At 34.5% G+C, this 15330-nt stretch overlaps 1 long non-coding RNA gene across 2 annotated transcripts in view; it reads left to right on the top strand.

Annotated features, from left to right (window-relative positions):
- LOC110567736 (uncharacterized) overlaps nucleotides 1-9304 on the top strand; it is a 218780-nt gene extending 209476 nt beyond the window's left edge. For both annotated transcript variants that reach the window (XR_002478085.2, XR_010340260.1), the window contains 2 exons: nucleotides 6000-6137; nucleotides 8155-9304. This is a non-coding gene — a long non-coding RNA (uncharacterized LOC110567736). The remainder of the gene's footprint in view (nucleotides 1-5999; nucleotides 6138-8154) is intronic.
- Nucleotides 9305-15330: the final 6026 nt, after the last annotated feature.

The raw sequence follows: 15330 nt of genomic DNA, 5'->3' as shown, positions 1-15330 counted from the left end.
TAAGGAAATATTTGAAATGAATTTGATTTTAAAAACTTTACTGAGACTTGTTTTGTGGCTTAACACATGGTCTATTCTGAAAACTGTTTCATTGTTGATAAGAAGAATATGTATTTTACAGCTGTTGAATGAAATGTTCTGTAAATGTCTGTTGAGTCCATGTAGTATAAAATGCAGTTTAAGTCAAAAGTATCCTTGTTCATCTAATATCTAGATGTTGTGTCCAATGCTGACAGTGGGGTGTTGCCTAACATCCAGTGCTGACAGTGAGGTGTTGAAATTCCTAACAATTATTGTATTAGGGTCTATCTCTCCCTATACGTGTAATAGTATTTGCTTTATATATCTGGATGTTCCATTTGGAGCTCATATGTCCATTTTATCACTATAAAATGACCTTCTTTGTCTGATTTTAAATTTTTTGACTTAAAATCTATTTTGTCTGATGTAAGTATAGCTCTTTTTGCATACATTTGCTTTTCATTTGTGTGGAATATCTTTTTCTATCCCTTCACTTGCAGTATATCTGTCTTTACAGGTGAAGTGAGCTGCTTCTAGGCAGTATGTACTTGTATCTTGGTTTCTATTCAGCCAGTCTATATCTTTAAAATGAGGAATTTAAACCATTTACATTCCACTTTGTTATTGATACATGAGGTCTTACTCCTGTCATTTTGCTAATTATTTCTGATTGCTTCTTATAATCTTTATTCCTTTCTCTCTTATTGTTTACTTTGCAATTTGGTGGATTTTTGTAGTGATGATAGTTGTTTCCTTTCTCTTGCTTGTGTGTCTGCTCTACTAGTGAGTTTGATACTGTCCTGTATTTTCATGATGGTAAATATTATCCTTTTACTTTCAGCTGTAAAACTCCCTTAAACATTTTTTGTAGGGATGATCTATCACAAACATGAATGATAAATTCTCTCAGTTTTTTCTTGCCTGGGAGAGATTCATTTCTCCTTCATTTCTAAAGAACAGAATATTGTTTTACTTTCTAAACTTTGAATATATTATTCCATTCTTTCATACCCTGTAAGGTGTCTGCTGAGAAATGTTGTTATTCTGATGAGGATTCTTTTATATTTGACTTGATGGTTTTCTCTTACTCTTAGAATTCTCTCTGTCTTTGACTTTTGACAGTGTTCCTTGGAAGTTGTCTTTTCCAGAGTTTAGTCTGTTTTAGAATGTTTGGGCTTTCTTTATCTTTATGTCTGTATCTCTCCCACATCTTGGGAAGTTTTCAGCTATTATTTTTTCTATGCCTTTTCCCATCTCTTCTTTTTCCAGAATTTACAAACTAAAAATTAGTTTGCTTCATGTGATCTTATGCCATGCACACTTTTAAATTTTTTTATTCTTTTCTTATCTGACTCAGTTTTTCTCAAAGATTTGTATTCAAGTTCAGATTTTTTTTTCCTGCTCAATCTAGCCTATTCTTGCAGCCCTTAATTGTACTTTTAATTTTATTTATTAAATGTTTCAGCTCCAAGATTTTGATTTGGTGCATTTTCTATAATATGTATTTTATTGAATTTCTCATTCAGATAGTGAATAGTTTTACTGATTTATTTGGATTGTATGTCTGTGTCCTCTTGTAGCTTATTGAGTTTCCTTTAGATCATTATTTTTATTTTTTCAGGTATTACATAAATTTTCTTTTCTTTGGGGTCTGTTAATTGAGAATTAATGTGTCCCTTTTGAGATGTCATGTTTCTGGGTTTTTTTTGCATTTCTTGAGTCTCTACATTGATATCTATACTTTTTCTAATTTTATGAAGTAACTTTTGTGTGGTAAGACATTTCCCCAGGGATGTATTCACAGTGTCGGTTGAGCAGGTGCTTGGCTTTGTTTCTAGCTGGATGTAGTAGCTTAGTCTCCATATGATTTCTTCAGTGTTGTCTGTGTGTCCTTCAGTGGCTCAGGCTGCAGTTCTTTGTGAGCTGTGGCATGGCTTTACTGGGGATAGGAGTGCCAAGTGTTGCAATACTTGGGATCCTAGTGGGCACAGATGGATACTGGAAGTAGTGGTCATGGGTCCTTGATGGGCTGATCACTGGGCCCCTGGACAGTGTGTAGCAGCATGCAGCAGCCTTGTTCCTGGAAGGCGTGAGTGTATCAGATAGTGGTGGTGGAAGGTCCTGGGTTGAATGGTCATTGGTTCCCTGGGTGGCACATCTGGGCACTGGCAGTAGCAGAGGCAGCCTGAGTGGATCCGTCCGCAGGTCCTCAGGTGGCATATACAGGTGTTCAGTGGCCCCACCACTGGAGGGGTTGAGGTCACTGCCCATGCTGATGGCCTTGGCAGGCAGCTCTCAGCCTCTGGGGAAAAGGCACTGCTACTTTCTATATCCTGTGGGTAGCCTTGCAATGTGCTTGACCATCTGTTCATCATGGTTTAGTGTTCTGCATGGGCTCAGATGCCAGGGATATGATTGCAGTGCTGGGTCCAGCTGGTGTTGCAATGAAGAAGCCCTCTGGGAGGATGTTGGGGATGTCAATGGGGCCTTAAGGATATGGATATGTAGGGGCTATTGGGCTGCTGGACAGGATCTAGTCTAGTGGTGACTCTATTCTCAAAATGATACCATGCTACCTCTGCTTGGTTCTGGTAATGGAGGGGAGGCCCAATGTGAATTCCAGCTCCAAATGTAGATGCATGTACTCAGGCCGCTTCCTAAAATAGGCTCAGGGTCTGTGAGGGATGAGAGGCTCTCCTATAGCTAGGATTTCAGGTGTCTGTATGGAAAGATTAACTGTTAGGGACCTTCCACTTATCTTTTCCCCATGATAGAGAAACCCCTTTTGGCTCCACGCTGATACTAGCTGCCTGCATTGCTTCCTTCTCCTGGCTGTCATCTCAGCTTTCCATGCCTCAGAGGATGCTTGTTACTTCCTTGCTGAATTGCAGTGTACTCTCTACTCTCTTAGACACCATATTCACCATGTGATTATCTACTTGCTGTTTTTATCCTTGCTTTGTGGAGGAAGTTAGTTCTGGATGCCTCTAGTCAGTCATCTTAATCTGAACCATATATTTTATTTAATTATTGATATAGTAATGTTTAATCTGTTATGTCATTTATTTTCCATTTTTCCCAACCAATCTCCATTCTCCCTTTTTCTCTTATCTACCTATCAATATTATGTTGACCTCTCAATAAAGACCATCTGTAGTTCTCCAAAATATTTCTTCTATTCACCTGTATCCTCTCTGGTACTCTGTTCAGCACATTCTACTTAATATGGTATGCAGAGACTCAGCTCCAGTTCCTTAAGTGAAGGAGTCTATGTATCTTGCCATCAGATCTTCCCTAACTTGGAATGTGTATCAAGTAATTGTGATGCTCACATTTATTTCCCATTTCTGAGAGATCACTGTCCTTCACTGCCTGATATCCAGTGTCTCACAAATTGTTTCTTATATTATTTTTTTTTCCTTGATCTGTTTAGCAAGAGGCTGAATCTGGTCTCTATTAGTTCATGTTGTCTGGAATGGAGGCTAATTCCAGACAATTTTACAATTTAGCACAATCCTTCCCTTTTTCTGCCCATTTTCTTCGACCTATTTCCAGGCATTATTAATTATTTTATTTTTGTTCAAACTAGTTAGGGAAAGAGTAGAGAACATAAACATAAATAAAAGATATTAGGTAATATGTGTAGGGTTACCTAACTGATGAAATAAAATAAGACAGTGATTTAGTATATTGCACTGATCTATGTTCAAACATTGATGTGATGTCCATTTCAAAAGTCAGTCTTTCTTTTGTTCCAGTATCAGAGAGCTCTCTATGTTAATATTTGCCCAGCACATTTTAAATCAAATATTAATTTATTTTTGAAAAAAAAGTGAGTATATCTATTGTTTAGTGGTTAAGATTATGACATTTAGCATTTGAATTCTAGCTTAAACAAGCAGGCAAGGTTTTTAGTCTTCTATATTCTTTTTCCTCAGTAGTAAAACAGTGATATACATTGTGTCTATTTCCTAAGATTTCTGTGATGTTTAGATGAGTAAAATGTAACATAAGAAACAAAATAAATTAGCATTACTCTCATAAAATAATTTAAAAATAGTCTCAATGGCATTAAAAAATATTTTTGGCCGGGCGCGGTGGCTCAAGCCTGTAATCCCAGCACTTTGGGAGGCCGAGGCGGGTGGATCACGAGGTCGAGAGATCGAGACCATCCTGGTCAACATTGTGAAACCCCGTCTCTATTAATACAAAAAAATTAGCTGGGCACGGTGGCGCGTGCCTGTAATCCCAGCTACTCAGGAGGCTGAGGCAGGAGAATTGCCTGAACCCAGGAGGCGGAGGTTGCGGTGAGCCGAGATCGCGCCATTGCACTCCAGCCTGGGTAACAAGAGCGAGACTCCGTCTCAAAAAAAAAAAAAAAAAAAAAAAAAAAAATATTTTTACAATGTTTCAAATACGTGTATTTTCTAATACTATGTAAGAATAAGTGCAATAAACAAATTATATCTGAAGTCTAAAATTCTATCTCTCCTACTGTCACCAAGGTTTGTTCGTAAAGGAGCCTTCCATAATAATTGTCTATATGAGATAGTGTGTTTCATAACAGCCAACCTCAGTTCACCTCCTTCAAAATGGTGTTTTTCCTCAATTTTCCTTGGTTCTTGTGACTGCAGGGAGCTTATCACAGCAGGCTTGCAAATAAGAAACAGTATTTCTCTCTTCTTGGTCCATTAGATATAAAATTGTGATGTTAAAATGCTTTTTGAATCACTTGGATTAGCCTAAATGATGATGGCTTGAAGTTTTTCTGTAATTTTTAAGACTTTATCATTTTTTAAAGAATAATTTTGAGTTCACAGAAAAATTGAGAGGAAGGAACAGAAATTTTCTATATATTCCTTGAACCTGCACATGCCTCGCCTCCCCCATTATCAAAATCTTTGCCAAAGTAGAATATTTGCTGCAATTGATGAACCCATATTGACACATCTTTGGAAATTTTCATATATCATTTTCTACAAATTGAAATAATGATTCATAATGACTCGCTCAAGGCAAAACAGATATGTTACTAATGAGCATTTTCTTTAATGGAGTGGGTCCTATTATTGCAAAATAATGCTATTATTCTTTGGTAAATCTATGTCAATACATACTTTTGTGGATTTTTAAAGAGTAATGATTTAAGCATATGGCACTAGAAGTTAGATTTTTTAACATAAACAGAGTAACACACACACAAAACCCCAGCAGACATCAGTGGATCTCCAACTGTGCATAAAGATTCCATGGAAGTGTATCATTAATAAAGTCAAGTCATTTTTAATAATAAGATTGAATGTCACTATACAAGATTGGGAATACCAAGTCAAACTTTGTTGCTAGGTTTTTAGTGATAATCAGTTGGAAACTTTGTCATCACCAATATGAAATAGTTATTAAGTAAGATCATAGTGAATCGAAGAATCTAGTCATCTGTTGTAAACAGATTATTATCACACTATATTAGTATCACCAATTACATTGCATATTACATTAGTATTACATTATACTAATATCAGTAATGTGATATTAATGTGATACTAACACATTATATATTAGTATTTCTAATTCTTATCATTATAGTGCACTTCATGAGAGGGTGATTGTAGGCCAACATATTAGTGGCTTATTATTTCTACTTAAAATGCTTGTAGAGAAAATAATTAATTATGATTATTATCATCCTCAGCAGCAATGGTAGCAAGGATAACAGGGGTATTCTCACTTTAATGCAAAATTCTTACTTCCTTATTCTGAAGGAAACTTCCTAAAGATACCTAAAATATGCAAAGAAAGATGGATGGAGAAAGAATAGATTTATCTAATGTTAATATTTTATGTATATCTGTAGGTAGATGGTAAACAGGTGTTATGCATGTAGTGTGTGTTCTTCTAAGTTAATAGATATTTTCACACAGAAGCAAAGTTAAAGTCATATTTTATAATTTTGTTTTTTCCTTTTATTTTGCATTAAGAATGAAAGAATAATGATTTAGGTGTTCTAGTCCGACTGGAATCACTCTAATGGGGACTGAGATATGACATTCTGAAGAAACAAATGCAGGAGTCTGCTCCATGTGATTTAAAGATCTGCCTTTTAAAAAACCTTAATTGTAAGTATCTTGAGAATTTTTTTAACATTATTTCAGAACATCACAATTAATAACATTTTGCAATGTGTAAAGAAGAAAAGATTTAAAAGTTTTAAATCTTTTAAATTTAAGAAGCATATGATAGTACAGCATATTTATCAGTATTGTGATATATTCTGTATAATTTACCCATGAATGGCATAAAAGAAATAGTAGACACAGAAAGCAAGATTATTATAACAAACAAAATTGCTATAAGTAAAATTGTTGCTACTTTGTTCTATAATATCAGTGACATAGCAGAAAAAGATTACTCCTGGCAAGAAAATTCTTAAACCTTTAGGAGGAAGATTTAAATTAGGTTTATATATATGATTTGAACTCAGCTTTATGAACTAGTGTTAACTATATTAATGTCAGTTAGATGGCAAATATCAGTCTTAAGTAAATACAGCACACTAAACTAAAACAAGAAGGGAAGCATTCCAGTGCACTAAATTATTTGCAGAGGCATATTGCAGTCCTTCAGTTCGAGAAGAACTGGGGAGTTAGAAACATACATGATGCATTAAGCACTTTGCAAAATCTTACTGAATGAATAAAGATAATATCTCTAGGTCTTACAATTTCAAAATGTAAAACTGTTGTCCTACTTTTGTATCAAAAATCAAATGAAAGCCAAATATTTGAGTGAAATATTTAAAGTTCTTGTTAGTTTTGCAGTCTAACAGTACCACATAAAAACCTGTCTCTGATTTCACTGTTGGACATGCAGCAAGGAATTCCAAGTTTCTGTTTTTGCAATAACACAGGCCTATAAAAATGGCATGTTGGATCAGACCTGTGGCCTGCTAGTAACATGGACAAAGTAAGTAATGTTTTTGAGCAAGGACTATGCATTAGGCAAATAATTTAAATAATCACCCTGAACCTTCACAGCAACCCTGAATGCTCAGGTCAATATCCCATGTCTACTACTCCAAAATAAAATAAAGTAAAATAAAACAAACACAGTGAAAACCAAAAGTTTGCAAGTTTTTGTAAATTCATTTGTTAGCAAATAATGCTTTAAATGTGATGCCATTTATAGTTTTTTAAATCTGACCAAATGAGAATATTTCTTTTTTTTCCTGCAGAAATACTAACAGATTTGTTAATGAACTGTGATGTAGTATGCATTCTATGTATTATATTACTATTCAAAAAATTTAAAAAATGCATTCCAAAATATATGTGGTCCCAAGCATTAGTGCCTGAAATAATTCACTCACATTAGTATCACTATAGTGCATTTCGTGGGAGAGTGTGATTGTAGGCCAGCATATTAGTGGCTTATTATTTCTACTTAAAAAACTTGTAGATAAAGTAATTCATCAAGATCATTATCATCCTCAGCAGCAAGACTAACAGGAGTATTCTCACTTTAATGCAAATAAATGAGTTATGACCTTTTGGATTGACTTTTGATGAGCCAGAGCAGAGTAATTTCCTCTTTTTAACTGTATATTTATGACAATATTATTTATAGGAAACCTGTTTATGTATTTCCTTTCTGTTTCATCCCCTTTCTGCTGAAGAGAATTATAGCTGCCCTACGAATGCTAAGTAGTATGGGCTAGCACAGGCAAGTCTTACAGATGTCTGTGTCAGGCTTAGCTGCACTTCTGAGGAGCAGCTCATTTGCTTTCTCTAGCAGATGCTCAAAACTATAGAACTGATCTTTTGTGATTTAGTATTAAGAAAACATGGTTTTGAGGATAGTTAGAAAAAAAAATTGTGTCCAAAATAGCCAGTGTGATATCTTTTGGCAGAGTTTTAGAATGACAAATTCAATATGGTTTCATTTTATTTACTCTAATAATTTTTCCTTTTCAGTCATTTCCCATGTTAAATATATTTTTGTCACACTAAATAGTATGGAATTTTGGACGCTATATTAAGCATTTTTGGAACAAAGAAGTAAGTGTTTAAAATACTTCACATGCAATTTTGTTGTATTTTTTCACTTAGCATTTTTTTGTTTGTTTTTTTGTTTTAGAAACAGGAGAATATTTAATCCATCTGAAAATACACAACAGGAAATGAGGGGAACCATAGGAAAATCCTCCACCTCTAACAGACAGAGTGAGGTTACTGGCTTCCTGCTTGCTCCAATAATCCCGAGGCTTGATGTTTGGAAGAAATTATCTGTCCTTCAGCTACTCCCAGATACTCAGATGTAAGTTACACACATCTGGAGAAGGACTCTGCCCTGCTGAAGCTAGAAGGGAGCTCAATGCATGGGAGAGAATCAATCTAGAAAAAAATGATCAAAGAACAGCTGGGTGACAGTGTGGGGCCATTTCAGGCAGGTGGGCTCCTGATGCTCTGGTTTAGCCAGAACCCATACAAGCTGGGCTGGTTCAGGGAGCCCACCAGCCAGCCTGTGTTCAGCTACAGCTTCTGTATTTTTACTTATCATCATCAGCCTTCACTTAGTATTATAACAAAAAATTATCTGTGTTATTGAAACTCTTCATAAATACTGTTTTATTTCAAAGACTACATAAGGTCACATTCCTTCATGATTCAATTTATCATGCACTAGTTTAATGTTTTTAGCTTATTCTCAATTTGTTGTTATTATACTCATGTTATTAACATCATCACTCTGAGTAAAACTTAGAAAATATTTCAGATGAGAGGGTGTCAAAAAGTGAAAGAGAGAAAAGTTCAATATAAGGCCTATGGTATATATATTTACAATTAATTTATACTTGAAAGACATAGACATTATATAAAAATATAAAACATCTCTGTCTGGAGGCGTTCCACATGTAATAGGGTTAAAGGAATGGTCCTGGCATGTTCGAGCCATAAGCAGTTTCAAGAAAAAACAAAATTATATTGTTCCTTTCATAGGGGAGACAGCTGTTAAATTAAAACATGTCTATAATTATTTATTTTTAAAGGCCTTATTAGACTCTTATTTTTAATATAACTGTTAGAGAAATTTAATCAATGTCTTTATAGCCATTTTTGATATATAAAGTTATTTCAGAATTTTAGATTAGTCATCTTTGTATATGTTAAAATCTTATTTGATTTGTAAAAAAATCCAGAAACCAAGAATGCCTACCATAAAATACGTAAAATAATGTCAAGTATATAAATAAATAAATAAGTAAATAAATAAATAAAACATGTCACTGCCTTGCAATTCTTCTATATTTTTCTGGGAAATTAATTTTTCTATGTAAACAGATAAGATCCTATTTTTTCTCTCTCCTCAGACTTCTAATAATTCAATCCTTGGCTCCTTCAATGAGGTTTGCCTCATAATTCACTTAGAAAGTACAAACAGATCTCCCTAACCCTTCACATTTGCAACACGAATCTACTTGCATCTCTGCTCGTATTACTCATAGTCCCTGCCTCTGGTTATCTCACAGGGGGACTGGATTTACTGTTCCAATCCAAGTTCAGTCTAACTCCTCAAATTTTTATTTAATTCTCATGCTTTCTAGGCTTCTTAAAGAACATCATTCCTGAAATAATATTCACCTAAAATTCTAAATTTCTCCTTTTCTTCTAGATAATTTCCAGTGGCATAAAAATGACAGAACAATTTCTCCTTAAAACAAATCAAAACACAAAGGCAGACAAAAAAATACATAATAATTGTACCCCTGCTTATTATATCACTCTACTCCTGTTTTAATAAATGGTACAATCCTCCAATTTGTTACTAAATTCTCATATCTCAGAATTATTCTCAGTTATTTTCATCACCCTAACCCTCACACTTATTCCATTAGAAAGCCCATCATTTTTCATTATAAAATCGAACTTGATTTGGCTGTATTCTCTTATTTCCAGTAGCACCATCCTAGTGCAAGCAATGATTGCCTCTACTTTCTTAGCTAGATTTCATGATTTTACATGTGTCTCTATGATATATTTTCATTTTAGTAGCCAATGTGATAATTCAAAAACACAAGTACATCAGGAAATTCTCTGGCTTAAAGAGTCCTATTAACTTCTCATAGTGCTTAAATGAAAATATATACCCCTTTCCACAGACATCAAGAAACTACAGCTATATTTAGCTTCTTACCCATCTATTTCTCTTGATTTTTTTGCTCTCTTTCCCAGATTGTCACACTTTTGTGTCTATTTTATAATTTGGTACTAAACTCCAAAGTCACCTGGCCATGGCCAGTACTATCACTGAGATTCCAAGTAAGCTTAACAGTAAAACAAGAAGTAAAAATGAATTATGTAATTATGGCAAGCAATGTACTTCTTTTAGGTATTCAGGATAATCTTTAAGCATTTTTTACTAAAACAACATAAAAGACAGTAGAATCCATGTTCACAGGCACCTCTGACTTGGCAGAATCTTTCTTTACTATGCAACACTGAGTTTCAGTTGTATCTCTGTTAGCTGCTAGCCTCATATTATTTTTGTGCAGTTGAATTTATTTGCATACATTTTTGGTACTTTGATAGCAAAAGAGAAGCAGAAGTAAATTCAGTTGAATTTAAGTCATTCTAGCTAATCCTCAAATCTTCATTATCCTTTGAGATCTAGCACACCTCACCCTATTTTATACGGGATGAGGGTCTGTCAGACAGAGAACAGGACTGGCTTTCCCTGACCACACTAGTGTACGTTCTTCATGGGCCAACTGTCTCAATCATTCACATCTATTTCATTTTACTGATAACATTTATCCCTCACTATCTGAACATATATGATTTGCTTACTCATTTTCCTTCTATTTCTCTCCTTTCCACAAAAATTAAATTGCATTAGAAGAGACCCCCATGTCTTGCTCATTTTATACTTCTAGCTTATAGACTGTAATAGCTGGCACAAAGGTTTTCATTAAATGTGTTTAACTGAACGAATAAATAGAGCTATATTTATATTGTCATTCCTGGTTTATATATAAAAAAAGATATATTTAATGCTGTATAATATGATAATTACTTATGCATATGTCTTCCATTTTAAATAATGTATTTACAGTTTTATTCACCAGAATTCATTATACTTATTAATGTACTTGTGGTGAAACAGGTCTCTAAGGATGAATAAATTTCCTACCAGTTATCATAATTGGGAAATATAATTGAATAAAAAAATTATCATGTATACAGAGACATGTATTTAAAAAACACACCCTTAAATCAAATAAATAAAAAGAACTAAATAGATAAAATAAATTTGCCCTTTGCGTAAAATTATATTATTTACATAGAACAGTGCCATGCCATTGGGGTAACTAAAAACAGTTTTTTGGTTGTAACTCAAGAATCAAATATGTCCATATTTTAATCCATTTATTCCAAAGAACTTTAGTCAAAATGACATATAATTTAATCTGCTTATGAGAGTTTTTATAAAAAACATTTACTAAAGAAACATAAGAAAGTGTTTCTAAGGAATATTATTCTTATTTATTTTTCCACTGTGAAGTTATTTCTGAAGGCAATGCATCTGGTTAGCGACAGAGTGAGAATCTGAGCTCAAGCCTAGCCTGTTGACTCTAAGCTGCCTCATGTCCATGGCTTCTGACACTGTATTCAATGACCAAGACATTTTAATACACATTTTATCCAGAGTTACAAGATCATGACTAGACTTAAAATTCAATGAGAATTGATATATATTTTCCTAGTCTTCAGCATGGTCTTTCTTTTTTAAGGTTACTTTCCCAGCTTTATTCATATTTTGCTGTTTCCCTTTAAAAAATGATATTTAGCATTTGCTTCAGATCCTTAAAGTTTGCCAAGATAAAACTTGCTGTCTCAGCAGGCATAATAACATATAAGCTATTTTTAAAATTTGTATATGGCATTATGATTATATCCTGATCACTGACCAGTAGTTTTGATTTTATGGGAACATATACTTTCACAGGAATAGTAAGTTAATAATGTAACATTTGAATTCACATTTAGAAGTAGAGTAATGGTCACAGTCAGTCAAATATTAGAGAAACTATGTATGGTGTCTATTGAAACTATTCTGTATCCTTCTCAGAATATAAAATATAATTGCGTTAATTAAAAGCATGTAGAACTAGCCATTCAGTAACATTTTACAAATAAAATGATGCTTTATCCTTCTTATTCCCTTATATTAAACATAATAATTTTAATGGACTATCAATAAAATGTAAAGCTATGATTTTTTTTTTCTGGGACACAAGAAAATTCAAGAAGCTAGAAAAAATATCTTTTATAAAAAAATTGGAACTTGATACAATTACTTTCTAGAAAATTAAAATGCATTATTTCTTAAAACCACTGATATATTGATTTAAAAACAGTTTTAAAAATATGAAGTTGAAAGCTTTTCTTATACCATATACAAAAGTCAACTCAAAAGTGAATCAAAGACCTAAATATATGACCTAAAAAATGCTGAACATCACAGATGATCAGGGAAACGCAAATCAAAACCACAATGCAATACCAGCTTACTCCTGCAGGAATGACCATAAAAAAAAAAAAAACAGAAACGAACAATAATAGATGTTGCATGGATGTGGTGAAAAGCCGACACTTTTATACCGTTGGTGGGAATGTAAACTATCACAATCACTATGGAAAGCAGTGTGGAGATTCGTTAAATAATTAAAAGTAGATTTATCATTTGATCCAGCATTCCCAGTGCTGGGTATCTACTCAGAGGAAAAGAAGTTATTATGCAAAAAGAAAATACTTGCATAACCATGTTTATAGCAGCACAATTCACAATTGCAAAAATATGGAACCAGCCCAAGTGCCCTTCAATCAACTAGTGGATAAAGGAAACGTAATATATATATGTGTATCTATCTATCTATCTATCTATCACATATGTCTTTATATAAATATCTCACATACATCTTTATATATATATCTTATATACCTACATACACATATATCACATGGTACACACACGCACACACACCATGGTATACTACTCACTACTCAGCCATAAAAAGGAATGAAATAATAGCATCTATAGCAACCTGGATGGAATCGGAGACCATTATTCTAAGTGTATTAACTCAGGAATGAAAAACCAACCGTCGTATGTTCTCACTCATACGTGAGAGCTAAGCTATGAGGACACAGAGGCATAAGAATGTTACAACGGATTTGGGGACTTAGTTGATGGGTACACCAAAATCTCAGAAATCACCACTAAAGAACTTGGTCATGTACAAAATAAAGAAAGAAAGAAAGAAAGAAAGAAACAATAAAATCAAAATAAAAAATAATTTAAAAGACACAGAAGGGAGAGAGATCCAAGATGGCTGATCACTAGCAGCTCGGGCACCTAGCTCCCAGTGAAAGCGCAGAGAACGAGAGGACGCCACACTTTCAGACAAATATTTGTTGCTCATGGACCAAGAGATTCCCAGCGGAGAGCCCCACGGGTCGCCAGAGCGACTCTTGTGGCCGGCGCGGCGGTTTTGCTGGCGCCTTAGCGTGGCAGTTCTTGGTGCAGAGTCTGGAGATTCCCGGGCAGAAAAGCACCATCAATCTTAACACCGCTGTTTTGGCCGGCACAGTGGATTGCTCAGATTTCGGTCCTGGGAATCAAAAAGTTGGACGTCCGCTCAGAGACCTAGTTAGAAAGTCACTAATTACAAAGACGACAGAGGGATAAATATATAATGAAGAGAAGAAACCAGCCTAAAAAGGCAGAGAATACTCAAAATCAGAGCGCCTCTCCCTCTACAGGGGATCTCAATTCCTCATCAGTAACGGAACAAGGCTTAATGGAGAATGAGTGTGTTCCAATAACAGAAGCAGGTTTCAAAATGTGGGTGATAAGAAACTTCCGTGAATTAGAAGAACTTATTCTAACCCAATGCAAAGAAACTAAGAACCTTGAAAAAAGGTTTGATGAAATGCTAACGAGAATGGACAATTTAGAGAGGAATATAAGTGAATTGATGGAGCTGAAAAACACAACACGAGAACTTCGCGAAGCATGCACAAGTTTAAACAGTCGAATTGATCAAGCAGAAGAAAGGATATCAGAAGTCAAGGACCAGCTCAGTGAAATGAAACAAGAAGACAAGATTGGAGAAAAAAGGATAAAAAGGAATGAGCAAAGCCTCCAGGAAATATGGGACTATGTGAAAAGACCTAATTTACGTTTGATAGGTGTACCTGAATGTGACGAAGAGAATGAATCCAAGTTGGAAAATACTCTTCAGGATATCATTCAGGAAAACTTTCCCAACCTAGCAAGGCAGGGTAATATTCAACTCCAGGTAATACAGAGAACACCACAAAGATATTCTTCAAGAAGACCAACCCCAAGGCACATAATCGCCAGATTTATTAGGGTTGAAATGAAGTAGAAAATACTAAGGGCAGCCAGAGAGAAAGGTCAGGTTACCCATAAAGGGAAATCTATCAGACTTATAGCAGATCTCTCAGCAGAAACCCTACAAGCCAGAAAAGAGTGGGGACCAATATTTAACATCCTTAAAGAAAAGAACTTTCAACCCAGCATTTCCTATCCAGCCAAACTAAGCTTTATGAGTGAAGGAAAAATTAAATCTTTTGTGAACAAACAAGTACTTAGAGACTTCACCACCAACAGGCCTGCTTTACAAGAGCTTCTGAAAGAAGCACTATACGTATAAAGGAACAATCTATCAGCCTTTCCAAAAATATATCAAAAAGCAAAGAGAATTAACACAATGAAAAATTTACACCAACTAATGGGCAAAACAGCCAGCTAGCATCAAATGGCAGTATTAAACTTATATATATTCTAATTGGATAAAAAGCCAAAACCCATCGGTATGCTGCATCCAGACCCATCTCACATGCAATGATACACAAAGACTCAAAACAAAGAGAAGGAGGAAGATTTATCAACCAAACAGAGAGTAAAAATAAACAAATAAACAAAAAGCAGGAGATGCAATTCTCGCCTCTGATGAAGTAGACTTTGGAACAACAAAGATCAAAAGAGGCAAAGAAGGATATTACATAATGGCAAAAGGATCAATGTAACAAGAAGAGCTAACGATTCTATAGATCAACGAGACAGAAAATTAACAAGGACATTCAGGACTTGAACTCAGACCCGGAACAAGTAAACTTAATAAACATTTGTAGAACTCTCCACTTCAAATACACAAAACATACATTACCACCTCACACCTATTCCAAGAGTGACTACATAATTGAAGGTAAATCACTCCTCAGT

The sequence above is a fragment of the Aotus nancymaae genome, unplaced genomic scaffold, assembly GCF_030222135.1.
Source record: "Aotus nancymaae isolate 86718 unplaced genomic scaffold, 86718_ANA_hifiasm-v0.15.2.pri h1tg000108l, whole genome shotgun sequence".
In the NCBI taxonomy this organism is placed as follows: Eukaryota; Metazoa; Chordata; class Mammalia; order Primates; family Aotidae; genus Aotus; species Aotus nancymaae.
The sequence above is the reverse complement of the archived record's forward strand: the minus strand, read 5'-3'. Positions and strand labels throughout refer to the sequence as shown.